This window comes from Lissotriton vulgaris, chromosome 12, assembly GCF_964263255.1.
Source record: "Lissotriton vulgaris chromosome 12, aLisVul1.2, whole genome shotgun sequence".
NCBI lineage: Eukaryota > Metazoa > Chordata > Amphibia > Caudata > Salamandridae > Lissotriton > Lissotriton vulgaris.
Genome location: NC_141700.1, coordinates 214,728,432 through 214,742,526, shown reverse-complemented (window position 1 = coordinate 214,742,526; position 14,095 = coordinate 214,728,432).

Here is a 14,095-nt window from a genome sequence, read left to right as displayed (position 1 = left end):
TCTGTTTACACTGATTGTATCTAAGGTTATATTAGAGTCTGAAGAGGTTCATCGTATTATCACATGAATGATATCATCAGTGATGTGATCAGTAATGTCAAATGAGATGTCATCAGTGATGTCATCAGTGATGTCATTTGAGATGTCATCAGTGATGTCATTTGAGATATCATCAGTGATGTCATCAGTGATGTCACTGACCATGTCATGAATGATGTAATATGTGACATCATCAGCAGTGGATTGCGGGTGCGCGATATATAGTTAGTGCAACTAACTATATATGGAATTTCAATGGTTTTGTGTGAGTAAAATAAGGTTTTGTAAATGCGAATTCCTAACTATATATGGTCTATAACCTATGGTTTTTTCAGTGAATATATATATATATATATATGTATATATATTTACAAATAAATTAATTTAAAAATAATTTATTTTTTTTAATTAATTAAATATGTATCAATTACATTTTTTGATAAAATAATATACTTACCTATACTTACGTTCTAATGGCATGCGTTGTAATAGCATCTGCTATGTAATGTCATGCGTTGTAAAGGCATTCGTTGTAAAGGAATCTGCGTTGTAAAAATTGCCTTGTAATGGTGTGCGATGTAAATGTATGCGATGTAACGTCATACATCCGGCTGCACAAGTTGTTAATCTTATCTGAATGCAAAGTATAACCTTATTGAAGCCACTACTTTTGTATGCATATGGTATTTCTACAGCACAAAGCTAGCCAAAAGGAATGTTTCTGAGATTTATTTTGTACTGTGCCTACAACTCACGGTAGAGGTTAAAAAGTAATATTGATAATCTAAATGGGACCAGATTCATGGAAGTTTTGTTTTGGTTTGCTTAAGTTTTATAAAGCGGACTTGACGCAAAATCTTTTCAGGGTTTATAAACCAGAGCAAATTGGTATTTGTTACAACACTCATCCACAATGAAAAAATGTTCAGGTTTTTCAAGGCATAGTATTTTCTTTACTGCAAGGGGGCCCTTCCAGTACAAAAACCTAAGCTAGTCTCTCGCAGACACCTTTGCACCATAGTGCAAATGTGTGTGCATGGTGCTCGTCTGCCTAATGGTGCAGTGGTGCAAGGGAAAACATGCCTGACTACTGATTTGATGTCATGTAGTTTGTACTGGAGGAGGCCACTAACAGATACGCAAAACTTTTTTTTAAAAATATATATATCTCAGACTCCTAGTGTGCTCAGTCCTATTAACATATCACAAAAATGGCCTAAATAGGCCAGAGAACAGCGTACCTTAAACTACATGACATCAAATCAGTAGTCAGGCATGTTTTTTATTATTATGGCCATCATATTTCCCCCTATATATAAATGATTATCAATGTTTTTAAACAATTTTTTCTATACTTATGACATTTACCATTTTTAGGGGTACAGTATAACTGAGACATCTGGAGGAAAGATACGTTTTATGGATACCAAGTGTGATGATTAGATTACGCATACTACATCTAGGTATACTAATGACTATTATACTGTTTTTATGTGTTTTTTATGTGTTTTTACGTGACTTGTGTTTGTATAATAAGTGTAAAATCCAGAACCTTAATGTTTGCAATATATGTGTTGTATAGGGTTGTGTAGTAAAATTAGGCTATGCCGCAAATGAATATAGGATGCATTAGATATTTGAGCAGATCATGAAAAACATTGTGCTTTTTAATATTACAGATTTTGAGGGATGGCAATACATTTTCCTGAAGAAGGTGACGATATCTGTGTGGTTCACCGAAACGCGTCGATGCTTAAGGAGAAACACATTATAACTTGAGAGAAAACAGTTCTGACGCAAAGCTTAATTGTGCTCATCAAATTTCTTGTGTCTCCTTTTTTACCAATAAGAATCCAAATGTTCCTTATATTTCTGTCTCGTTACAATGTATTATGTATGATTCTTTAACTATATGTAATTTTAAAGTATTCTGACATGTTTTCTGATTTGGACCATATTGGTCTTTTTAATGTCTGCTGTATTTAATAAATTTGTGATATGTATTCAATATATTTAGGATTGCTGCATTGCCTTTTCTGATTACTACATATATACCCAGCATACTGTGATTTGTAAGTTGATGTGAGTAGTTTTACTCAAATTTATGTACCCAAGGGAACTTCTAATTTTTACAAACTCACACAGACACCATACTGCTATGGTGCTAAGGTATGTGTGTGGCGCACAGCATCTGTAATCAGCGCGTGCGCAAGGGAAAGGGGACGAGAGAGCCATATCTTTGAAAATATGGTGCTCTCCTGCTTCTTTCCTGTCACGCAGTGCAGCCTCATGGGAGCCTGTGATGTGCTGCGTGGAGATTTGGTTAATTTCCCCAATTATTTTTTATTATTATAACTTGCTATGAAAGAAGTGTGCTATTTGATCAGTCAAGGGCGAGTTATCCCCTTTATGATTAGTGAGTAATGCACATGACAAATTATCTTTGTCTTTGGGTGTAAAATCTAGCACATGTTAGCCCACCTCAGTTATTGATATTAATTAGTACATTATAACCTCCACTCTCCAAATTATCACATAAATGCAGTGGGGTAAAAGAAGAGATAAGTCAATCACAGCTATCCATGTTCTCCAGTGGGTTGAACCTGTTTGAAGTAGATATACTAATGTTAAACCTCTTGGATGTAGAGATTAGATTTCTATCTTCAGAAATACCCAGGCCTTGTTTTTTAGATCTATACATGGAGGATGGCTTATAAAACAAGCATTTGCAATGCAATAGGACTAGCATTTACACGAGACCTATTGCATTGCAAACTGTAGTAATCACAGACAGGGAGGCACGGACAACGGGAGTGCGGGGGAGGGGGGGCGAGAAGGCACAGACGATAAGTAGAGAAGGCAGTAGGAGAACCTCATTAAAGAAAATAGTGCTCACAGTCTAACACGTACTGTGTAACACTCGAAGTAAAGGGGCCTGTAGCCATGGGAGGATACAATGAAGACATGGCCATCATAAGGAGGGACTAAAAAACCTATAAACGAATCCGAAGGCAGCATTTACGATGAACAAAGACACAAGCCAATGAAAAATATAGGCCGGGCTACCCTCGCGTACTGAACTACAGCACATCTTCACCAGAGCAGCGTTTGTGCGCTGACTCTAGGCTCGACCTAAAAAGCCCAATGGGACGGTAGATATCTGAGTCCGCAACTTGGGAGCTACTGGTAATTGCCTTAGCAAATTCTCTACCATTGATTGTCAAAGTTGAGTACAAAGCAATAATTTTCAGTCATTTTCAAATCGGAGCTGACCCAGTGGGTTCTTCTAGCCATTATCAATTGGTCCTGTATAAGATGGCCTATACTGACAGCTTTCATTAACCAGTGCTGAGCTTTGCCCATTAATTGGAGTATTAATTCATTTTGATTTGCTCTTAGTAAGGGAACATTTATCAATATTATAAGGAACGGATAAGCTGCTGCTGGTAAGGTTAAATGTTAAGCTTTCTTACCCTTCATAGGCAAAAGTGCTTGAGGATGGTATGTAGTGTTCCTTGGTGAGCTGCGCTCACAAACTACATTGTCTGCATGCCCCACCCTATGCATTTTACAACATTCTACAGTGGGCACTGAGATTTCTGTGGCTGAGTTTGCTAAATTCTGTATGTTTATCGACCCTGATATGAGCAAGTCCACAGCAATGGTTCTTTGGCAACCTTGGCACATATATATATATTTTTTTTTGCGTAAGACCTTTATTAACACAAAGCAAATTACCCAGCATGAGCCTACAACCCTGGGGCCGGCTCGCCACGATACGATAGGCATCCGATAAACAACAAGTTAGCCATGAAGAGTAGTGTAGAAACTTCAGGCAGAGCCGCCCTGCACACCCTCTGTAGGGCTCTTAGCAGTCAGTCGATATGAGTCTTACATTTTGTCTTTTTATAGAGAAGAAAAAGTTCAACATACCCCAACTTAAGACCTTACATTGCCCTCACACACAACCTAGACAGTGAATGTAACTCCCTAAGGCATCCTCCATCAGACATGAACTCGCGCACCAAACATCACACACGTCAATATAACCAGAAGCCGAGCTAGTCCTCCTCACCTTCCTGCAATGAGCTTAGGTAGTCTGTCAAGAAACCCCACATGTCCTTCGGTCTTGATTTCACCAGTAAGTGCTCCTCATATGTTTGCAGTTTATCCCGGCATGTGGACATGTCATGGAGCCACACTTCTTTCGTCGGTACCCTACGGCTGTGCCAACATTGCGCCACCTGTCTCTTTGCTAACAACAAGGCGATTGCACAGAACTTGCGTTTCAGCGCTCTGAATTGGGGTACAATACCCAGCAAACAGACCTGTGGTGTGCATTGCACCTCCTCCTCCAAGATGACCATTAGTGTGGCGGTGATCTCCTCCCAGTACCCTGCCACCCTCGCACAAGCCCAGGCCAGGTGTACAAAGTCCGCACCCTCCCTGCTACAACGCTTGCGCCTGTCTTCCTCCTGCAACCCAAATTTAAGCAGTTTTGTCGGTGTGTAGTAGGCCTGGTGAATAAACTTGAAATGAATAATTCTCAGATTTCCGTTTGGCGTCAGTATCTGCGTTAACGCGCAGGAGCTGTGCCATTCCTCATCTGTTAATGGAGTATCTAGTAGCGCATCCCACCGCCCCTTAGCCTTAAGTGTGTGCCCTGTTATTTCTGATTGTGCAGCAGTATACAGTCTGGACACCAAATGTGACAGATCTCTTGTAGTAATCAGCAGTTGCAGAGGTGCTAGGCATTCCGGTTCCGCTGGGAATGTCGGGTAATGTTCCCTCAACGCCCTGGTTAACCTATAGTACGTGAAGCGAAACATAGGAGTCTGGTTTTGGATATAACTCAATTGGTCGATGCCTAAGAACGTGCCTCCTTGAAACACGTCACCCAACTTGTCTATCCCAGCTCGTTTCAGTAAAGACATCCCCACCTTTTCGTTAGTGACGGACAGCGCCTGATGATACTGCAATGCCATGCCCGGTGCATATAATGGGGTTTTGTGAGCCAACTGCCCAAGCTTGTTCCATGCTTTAATCGTGGTGTCTACAGTGTTTATATCCTTTGTATGTAGTGGCGGTCTGGTGTGTGATAAGATCGCAGATAGAGGGATAGGATGGGCATCACCCTCCTCAATAGCCGTGCGGGTTAGATAGGGGACCTCATGGTACCAATACGCCGCATACTGCGCCTGGGCACAGAGGTAATATAGGAGAAAATCAGGCACCCCGAAGCCGCCCTGCGCAAACGGGAGCGTCAGTGTCTGCAGATCAATACAAGCTTGTTTACCCACCCATATCAGGTTCAGCACCAGGGATTTTAAGCGGCGGAAGACTTCTCGCGTTGGCGTGATGGGTATGTTATTAAAAAGGTATAGCAGCTTGGGCAACACGTTCATCTTGACGATCGCGATTCTATCCGCTAGCGATAGAGGCAAATGGATCCAACGACGGATCTTATCTTCCAGTTTAGAGAGTACCACCCCATAGTTTGCTCGCATGACTTCCTCTGGATCCCTGTGAAACATTACCCCCAGGTAGCGAATCGGATCTTGCTGCCACTCTAGCGGGCAATCGACCTCAAAGGGAGTTGTAGCATCGGTGAGAGGTATGATTGAGGATTTGGACAAATTGATCGCTAACCCCGAGTGTCCCCCGAATCGGATGTATTCTCTAAGTAGCGGGTTTAGATGAACCTCAGGGTCACGAACATATAGCAGCACATCGTCTGCATAGAGCGATATGTGGAGCGGTCTGGCCACAAATTGCAGTGCCGATTCCTTGTAGTTTTGTCGCACTATGCACGCTAGGGGCTCTAATGCCAGCGCAAAGAGCAGGGGGGACAGGGGGCAACCCTGCCGCGTGCCCCGCTCAATGCCAAACGGAGCTGAAACATAGCCATTGATCCGGACCCTTGCACACGGTTGCGTATATAGCAAGGAGATCCACTGGACAAACCGTTTAGGGAAACCCATCCTGTTAAGGACGGTGAGCATATAACGCCATTCAATGAAATCGAATGCTTTCGCGGCGTCAAGCATGACAGCCACCGCCCTAACCAAGGGTCTCAGGTAGTGTGAGAGTGCAAACAGGGACCTGGTATTATGCGAGGTGGACTTGGTGGGAACAAACCCCGATTGATCCGGAAGGACCAGGCGGGTCATCAAAGGGGATAGCCGAACAGCTAGCATTTTAGCGAGGATTTTCGAGTCTACGTTTATCAGGGATAGAGGTCTGTAGGAATCGCATTCCTCCGGATCCTTGGATGGTTTCAGGAGTGCAATGACCAGTGCTTCCCGCAGCGTGGGGGGGAGCAACGATTTCTCAAAGGAAGTACCATACATGTCCACCAAGTAGGGGGCGATGACATCCACAAATTTTTTATAAAATTCGGACGTGTACCCGTCAGGGCCCGGTGCCTTGCCATTTGGCAGCGAAGCGATCACCTCAGTTACCTCCTCCACCGTGATGGGCCTAGCCAAGTATTCCCTTTGTGCGTCCGATAGCCAGCCAATCGCCACATCATGCAAATATTCATATGTTTCCTCCGCTGTCGCTGAGGGCTGAGATTGATATAGCGTGCTAAAGGAGTCCACAAAGCATTTCAATATGTCTGTGGAGTGTGTTTGTAATACACCCTCCCCAGATTTGACTCGGAGTATCGCCGATTGTCCCCGTCCCTCACATATTTTCCGCGCCAGCACACTCCCTGGTCTACCCCCCTCTCCAAAGGCTCTAGCTACATGCTTGCGGTCCAAGTATTTAATTTCTGACGCCAAAAAATCAGCATGCTCAGTGTGTAAGTCGCGTAACGTGGGCAGCAGCGAAACATCCTGCGTTGTATCATACAGCAGTTCTAAGTCCCTCATTTGCTCCTCGCAGCGGCGAAGCTGGCACCTGATGTCTTTGAGTACCCCTATGGTAGTGCCTATGCAGACACCTCTGATTGTGGCCTTGAAGGCTTCCCAGAGGAGACATGGGTCCTCCGTAGTCTGTGAATTAATATCGAAGTAGTCCTTTATCGCCTTTGTCAAGGTGTCAACATATATTGGGTCTGCGAGGGCCTGGGAATTAAACCGCCATTGGAATGGGGGGGTGTGTAATGCGGAATGTCTAACTGCAACAGGACCGGGTTGTGGTCCGACAACGTGCGTGGCAGTACCTGCAGCTTACGAACCCACAGCGCCATGTCCTTAGAACCCAACCAGTAGTCCAGCCTGGACCGACTATTGTGAGACGCGGTGATGTGTGAGGCGCATGGCGCGTCGGTGTGTTGTAGCCTCCAAAGATCCGCTAAGGCCAGATCTCCCATCATGTGACCCACCATCAGTCTTGACTGCTTGTGTTGCTCCAATGAATGTGAGGAGCGGTCCAGTCCGTCCTGTAATGTCACGTTCCAGTCCCCTCCACATAACATGTGTGTGTTGGCATGTTGCTGCAAATGCCCCCAAACGTCCCGAAAGAATTCCGGTGCGTCAGTATTCGGTCCATATACATTAAGGAGTGTCACGTGTTGGCCCCTTAGCATACCCGTTACAAGCACGTGCCTGCCAGAGGGATCCTGTGTCACGTGTTGTGCCTCAAAGTTGATCCCTTTCTTAATCAAAATAAGCACCCCACGGGAGTAGGAGGAGTATGAGGCCCTGTATGATGACCCTGCCCATCTCGACCCCAATGCAACGTGAGTGTTTGGTGCTAGGTGTGATTCCTGCAGGAATGCTATATCAATGTTCCATCTGGTAAGGTTAGCAAATACCTGTCTAATTTTCTAAGGGCGCGAGAACCCCCGTATGTTCCAAGTAAGAACGTTTAGGCACAGTCTGCCCTCATTTCCAGAACCTGGCGTCCGTAAATAATGCAATACAACTCATCCCTGCACACTCAAGTGTCATACCTGGTGCCCGTCTATACTCAGTAAAATAAACATACGCATTAACGTCAGTCCCACTTCGTGGAGAACCTAAGAATGTGTACATTTGCAATGCCTTCGGTCTTCGTAAACATTTAAACACCCCCTCCCCCCAAACCCCACCCACTCCAGCAACCCCAACCTGCCGAAGCCATATCCCCTCAGAGCACAAATCCCACAACCACATAACCAACAACTCAGTGCCCATCTAAGAACTCGTGTTGGGTACTACCCTCATGGAGGACCGCCAGGAGCACAACCCTTCACCCGGTGGACGGGTGCAGGCGATACTAGGAAAACTGAACATATTCCCAATACATGTGTCCATTGATCCACAGTCCCCATGTACCCACGACAACTCCCCATACGTGTGCAAGTAGTGGCGTAGACATAGAGGAAACGTATCCATACCCCACAATCAACAGATGAATATGTTAGGAACTAGTCTTGTACCGGTCAGAGTTCAGCTCGCCCTACATACAGCAATTACATGATCCCATGTAGTTAGGTAAATGGAGGCGGGCATGCACAAGCTCACATCTGCAAGTCTGCACCCCGCAACGTGGTGTGCAGCGTAGTGTTAAATGTTCTCCCGCCTCCTTCGCCCCCTTGTTCTCGACAGGAGGGTCTGCAAGCTTATGTATGTGGAAGGGCTTGACCAGTCGCCCTTAGCATCAGAAAAACGAACAGTCTAACGTGGCCTTGCGACCAATTACACAGTGGGGAGAGCGTGGTAGCAAGGGTCAGTCACGGGTGTCGGCCACAGTTAAGGGCAGGAGTGTTTTACAGCCCTTGCCACCCCAAAGGATCACAACCCCTTCAATGCCCATGGTTGAGTAAAAGCGTCAAAACCCTGCCCTCAGGAGTTTCGCACCAGTCGGCACAGCCCAGTACGGCTGAGAGTGGCCAAGTAGCAGTCTATTTTAGCCATCTTTACAGCAAAACTCACCGCTGTTCACCGATGGATATCACCAGCGGCTTCAGTCCGAGTCTCTGTGCTGATCATTCTGGGACTCCGACCTCGCCTCCCGCTGTATCTTCTTAACAAAGTCTTGGGCCGCTTTGGGCGTCGCCAGCACGATCGTCTTCCCCTTCCACACCACTCGAAGTCGGGCAGGATATAACATAGAGTAGCCAACGTTCAAATCACGCAGCTTAGCCTTCACTGCGGTGTGTTCCTTACGTGCTTGCTGAACAGCGACCGTGTGATCCGGGTAAAACTCCAGAGAGTTGCCCTGATGGGTGATTTTGCCCTTCTCCCTTGCGAGCCTGAGGATCGTGTCCCTGTCCCGATAATTGAGAATCCGCGCCACAATCGGCCTAGGTGTAGCACCGGGCGGTGGCTTGGGGCCTAGCGACCTATGGGCCCTCTCCACAATGAAGATCTGCGACAGGGCCTCCGCACCAAAGAGATCCTTACATAGACCGTCGACGTAGTGCTCCATTCGCCCAGTGTTGGTCGAGTCCGGCAAGCCCGTGATTCTCACGTTATTGCGCCTCGAGCGCGCTTCCAAATCCTCCTCCTTCGCTTTAATCACCTCCAGGATCCGTTCCATTCCCGCGCATTTGGTGGTGGAGGTTCGCGCTTCGTCTTCAACGGCCGATATCCTCGTTTCCGCCTCATCCAGACGTTCGCCATGTTTTTCCTGTCGGGCGGCCATGCCATCCATCCTGCATGTCAGATTGTCCAGCTTACCATTTATATCCTGCAGATTGGATTGAATTGCTAACAGAATCTTCTCTATGTTGTTAGTTGGCGGCGGTTCTGAAGATCCGCCGGTCTCCGCCATGTCCTCAGCAGGCTTCGTCGCCTTTCTGTTGTCAAAGGAAAGTTTTGGCTGCTGCTTATCCGGCTTCCCCATTGTGGCGGCCGGTGAGTTCACTTTCCGCAATGTGGGCCCAGATGCCCTCGTTATTATGACCGCTGTCGCCGTGATTCCCCGGCAATGGTAGCAAGCAGCTGCACGTGGAATTCACTCAGCAACTGTTCAGATGCCGCCAAGAGTCCTTCGCCAGGTCATGCGGGTTATGGGAGGGACGTGGTCAGATGATGCCAGCAGCCGCGCGACCTCAGTCGATAGGGCGCGCCTTTGCCTCCGGGGGGACCCCACCGCGGTCAGCCAGTCAAGGGAGCGCAACCCCCTCCGCGCGATCTCCCGCTGCCGGAGCCTCCCGTTAGATCAGGAATCCTCCCCCCGGCTCACCAGATTGAGTGGTGACGGGACGCCGGTAATGAGCAGTCCCCGAGCTCTCACGCCCAGCAATGCTATGTCCAGCAGCTCCCTGCGCCGATCCGCCGGTAAGCAAGCCCAGCACCGCTGAGTCCGAGTTCACTGGTGCGAGAATGAAGTTTCCGTTACCTCAGCAAGAGGCGCCGCCATGTTGTCAGGCGCGCGACTCGGGATGATGGCAGACTCAGCCGGCAGTTCCCGGGGGTGAAAGCGGCGCACAACAGTCACTCTGGGCCAGGTAGCAGGTTCTTACCCCCGGGCTGTGTACGCTGGGCTAGCAGGTCGGTCCCACGCTGAATCCGCTGTGCTCGCTTGAGGTCCGCAAGTCTCTGTCGGCCATTTTGTCAGGCAGGCCGTTCTCACCACAATCGTCACGGCAATGGTCCCAAAAGCAGGGGTAGTGTTCGCTTCTCCTCAGGTCCGCTGATGCCCCACATCTTCCCCCACATGTGGATGGTCGTGAAATGTGGGTTAGCGGGGCTGAAGCGGCAATGGATCACATCGTAGGTGATCGCCCGGCGGAGCTGCGGTTCAGGCAGCCATTCCGCTGTGCGCCCCCTAGCGCCTCCTCAACCTTGGCACATATTTTGATTGCAAGGATTATGGGTTGAGGTTACATTGTGTATAACTAGAAAGTTACTGTCAGAACCCCCTCCCCCCCTTGCTATCTGTGGCAATTAGAATTAGCTGATAACTATTCAAGTGTAAGGTCAATAGCGTCTAACCGAAAAAAATAGGTTGTCATAACAATGTAAAACTATTGTGTGGAAGAACTTTTTGATGCACCCTGGGTTGGGTTAATCTTTCTGTTTTTTTTAACCATGTTAGATGAAGAGGGTTTAGAAGAGCCTTTTTTCCCTTTGCCTGTAGCGACAGATGCTGACAAGGGGGGCTAGCCTGCAAAAGAACTGGGAGATGCATGCAGGATTAAGGGGAGGACTTGCTGGCACTGACCTGTTCAGTTAATGGAAGTATAATTTCCAGGGCAGAGGACAGTAAAAGCCAATTTTCATTCCCCACAGGCCCCATAGATAGCCTCCATTCTGTAAGGGCAATCTCTTTTTCTAGTGCAGTAGTCGCTTTAGCCAAAAAAGTGTCTAAAGTAATGATGGTTACCTCCTCAATTGTTGTGTGGGTCACCTTTTTCTTGCCCATACTGCTTCAATTAGTAGAATTCTCACCACTAGAGGGGGGGCACCGCCTGCTTTGGGCTCGAGCAGGTAGGAGCAAAGGATGCCAGTGCAGAACCATTTAGAAGCCACCTTACAGGTAATAGTTGTCACTTACCTTCTCCCTTGCCGCTGCCTCCACCCAAAGAAAGCTGCAGAGATTGAGCAGAGTTGCACACAATACAGGGTTACAAATGAAAGTACTTGGAGATCACAATCAGAGCGGTAGTAGCGATGGTCACTGATGGGCTGTCAGTGGTCCATATTCCTGATAACTTTCAGGGTTCCAAAGTTCCAGGGTTTGAAGTCCTTGGTTTTGGATTTGTTCGAGTGGTTTTTAGTCTCTGATGGGGTTTTGGAAAACTCTTCAAAATGTAGGAGAGGGGTTTCAATAACTGCTCCAAATAGACCCCCTCATGGTCTGGGTCTACCGACCACCCCCTCCCCATCATGCAAACAACATTTACAATCCTCGTAGTAAATTAGCCGGGCGAGAGAATTCTTTGGAAGGCAGGGGGTCTCACGACCCCCCGGCCGTATTTATTAAAATATGAAAACAAATACAAATTGAGAAAATTAAACATTATTTACATAATTATTAAATGATAAATTCAGACATTAGATTTACAGCAATGTAGACAGGTATGAAGGGCTAACCTTAACAAATGTCTAATACAGCGTGTTTCTAACCGAATTTAACATCCTACGTATCAATTTTGCATTCTAATATTTTCTGGGCCTACGGCAAGGTCGTTACCCGGTGTCAGATCCTTTCCCCAGCTACGCCCTCACGTCTGAGTGTGCATGCCCAACAAGGGCCCGGTTATTGGGAGAGTTCGTTCCTCTCTTGGTTACCCTCGTACGCTCTGTGAACTCCATTTAACCAAAAAAGGAGGGCCCTTTCACTCGCGCCATTTGTTGACGTTATAGTGTATGCGCAGGGTGGCTACCAACCCGAGGAAAGCGTGACTCCCTCCCCCGCACCCTTCCAAGCAAGCGGATATCCTGCCCCTGAAGTTCTAGGAGAGACCAGTGGCTCCTCCCCCTGGGCAACCCCATTCGATAATGGTGCCACCCCCTAAGGACCTTAAATTGCTGCTCACCGATTATGACCTTACCGCCTGACCAGCGCAATAAATACGACAATTAAGAAACCTATGAAGGAAAAAAGGCCGAGGAAAAAACAAGTAAATACACATCTACATATGAAGATGCGCACATTCCACTAATATTGCCTGTACACGGGAAAAAAGGCCTAAGGAAGAAAATTACTAAGCATGGGCGAATTTTGCGAATTCGCGATCCGCGAATTTGCAGATTTGCGAATTCGCGATCCGCAAAATTCGCGAATTTGTGCGAATTTGCGGATTTTTGTTTTTTTGTGTGTTCGCGGGGTTTTTTGCGTGTTCGCGGGGATTTTTGCGTCTTCGCGAGCCACTTGCATAGCGAAGTTACCCATGCAGTCGTTTATGGGAGAGGGAGAGAGAGATAGACAGATAGATAGAAAGAGAGAGAAAGAGAGGGAAAGAGAGAGGGAGAGAGAGAACGAGAAAAAGAAAGAGAGGCCGGATCTCTGAAGGGCCAGATTCCTGAGTTGCCCGTACAGAGCATACAGCTTTTTATTTTTAGCAAAATGCATATGAAAATTGTGCTGTAAATGTCTCTTTTAGTTTAACCCCTCCTGACAACTCAAAATGGGGGTATTTGCCATCCTCTCCCTTCTTCCTGTTTTTTATATCTTTAAGTGCTTCCTGATGAGGTTTAATTCCTTGGACAGGTGCCTCGTTGCCTACTTGTAACTATTCTCTGACCCTGCTTCAAGGGTCAGAGCAGGGTCAGAGAATAGTTGCAAGTAGGCAACGAGGCGCCAGGAAGCAATTAGCAGCAGTTGTCCAAGTTGAAGTTAATTTGTTTGTAACCCTTTTGTAAAAGGTTACAAAGAAATTAGGTTCAACTTTTGCACCTGCTGCTGTAACCCTTGCTTGGCTGAAAATTCGTCCCCGCTGATTCGCGAATTTACCGCGATTTCGCGAGATTCGCGGATCGCGAAATCGTGGAAAATCCGCAAATTCGCCCACGAAACGGATTTAACGCCCACCCTTAAAAATTACACACATATCTACGGCGCTCAATACCATCACCAGTGATACCTACCAACGTTCAAACTAAAATTCTGCTAACAGGGATGGTGGGTGGGGAAATATTATCGGCCCCACAGCGGGGCGAGGAGCGAGCCTGGGGAGCGTGGGTAAAAGAGGGCGCTTCCCGCACCCCCCCAGGCCTCTTAAACCCCCCTGGTCCCGCCCCTTGACCCGGAAGCACTCACACCGTTTCCGGGAAAAGGTGGGACCCACCAATCAGGAGGGGTGGGGGGGCAGGTCCAGCCATGCGTGTGTGGGGTCCGAGCGGCCCCCCCTTTCCTCATGGTCTGGGACTACCAACCACCCCCTCCCGATCATGCAAACAACATTTACAATCTCTGTAATAAATTAGCCAGGCGAGAGAATTCTTTGGAAGGCAGGGGGTCTCACGACCCCCCGGCCGTATTTATTAAAATATGAAAACAAATACAAATTGAGAAAATTAAACATTATTTACATAATTATTAAATGCGACATTCAGACATTAGATTTACAGCAATGTAGACAGGTATGAAGGGCTAACCTTAACAAATGTCTAATACAGCGTGTTCCTAACCGAATTTAACATCCTACGTATCAATTTTGCATTCGAATAATTTC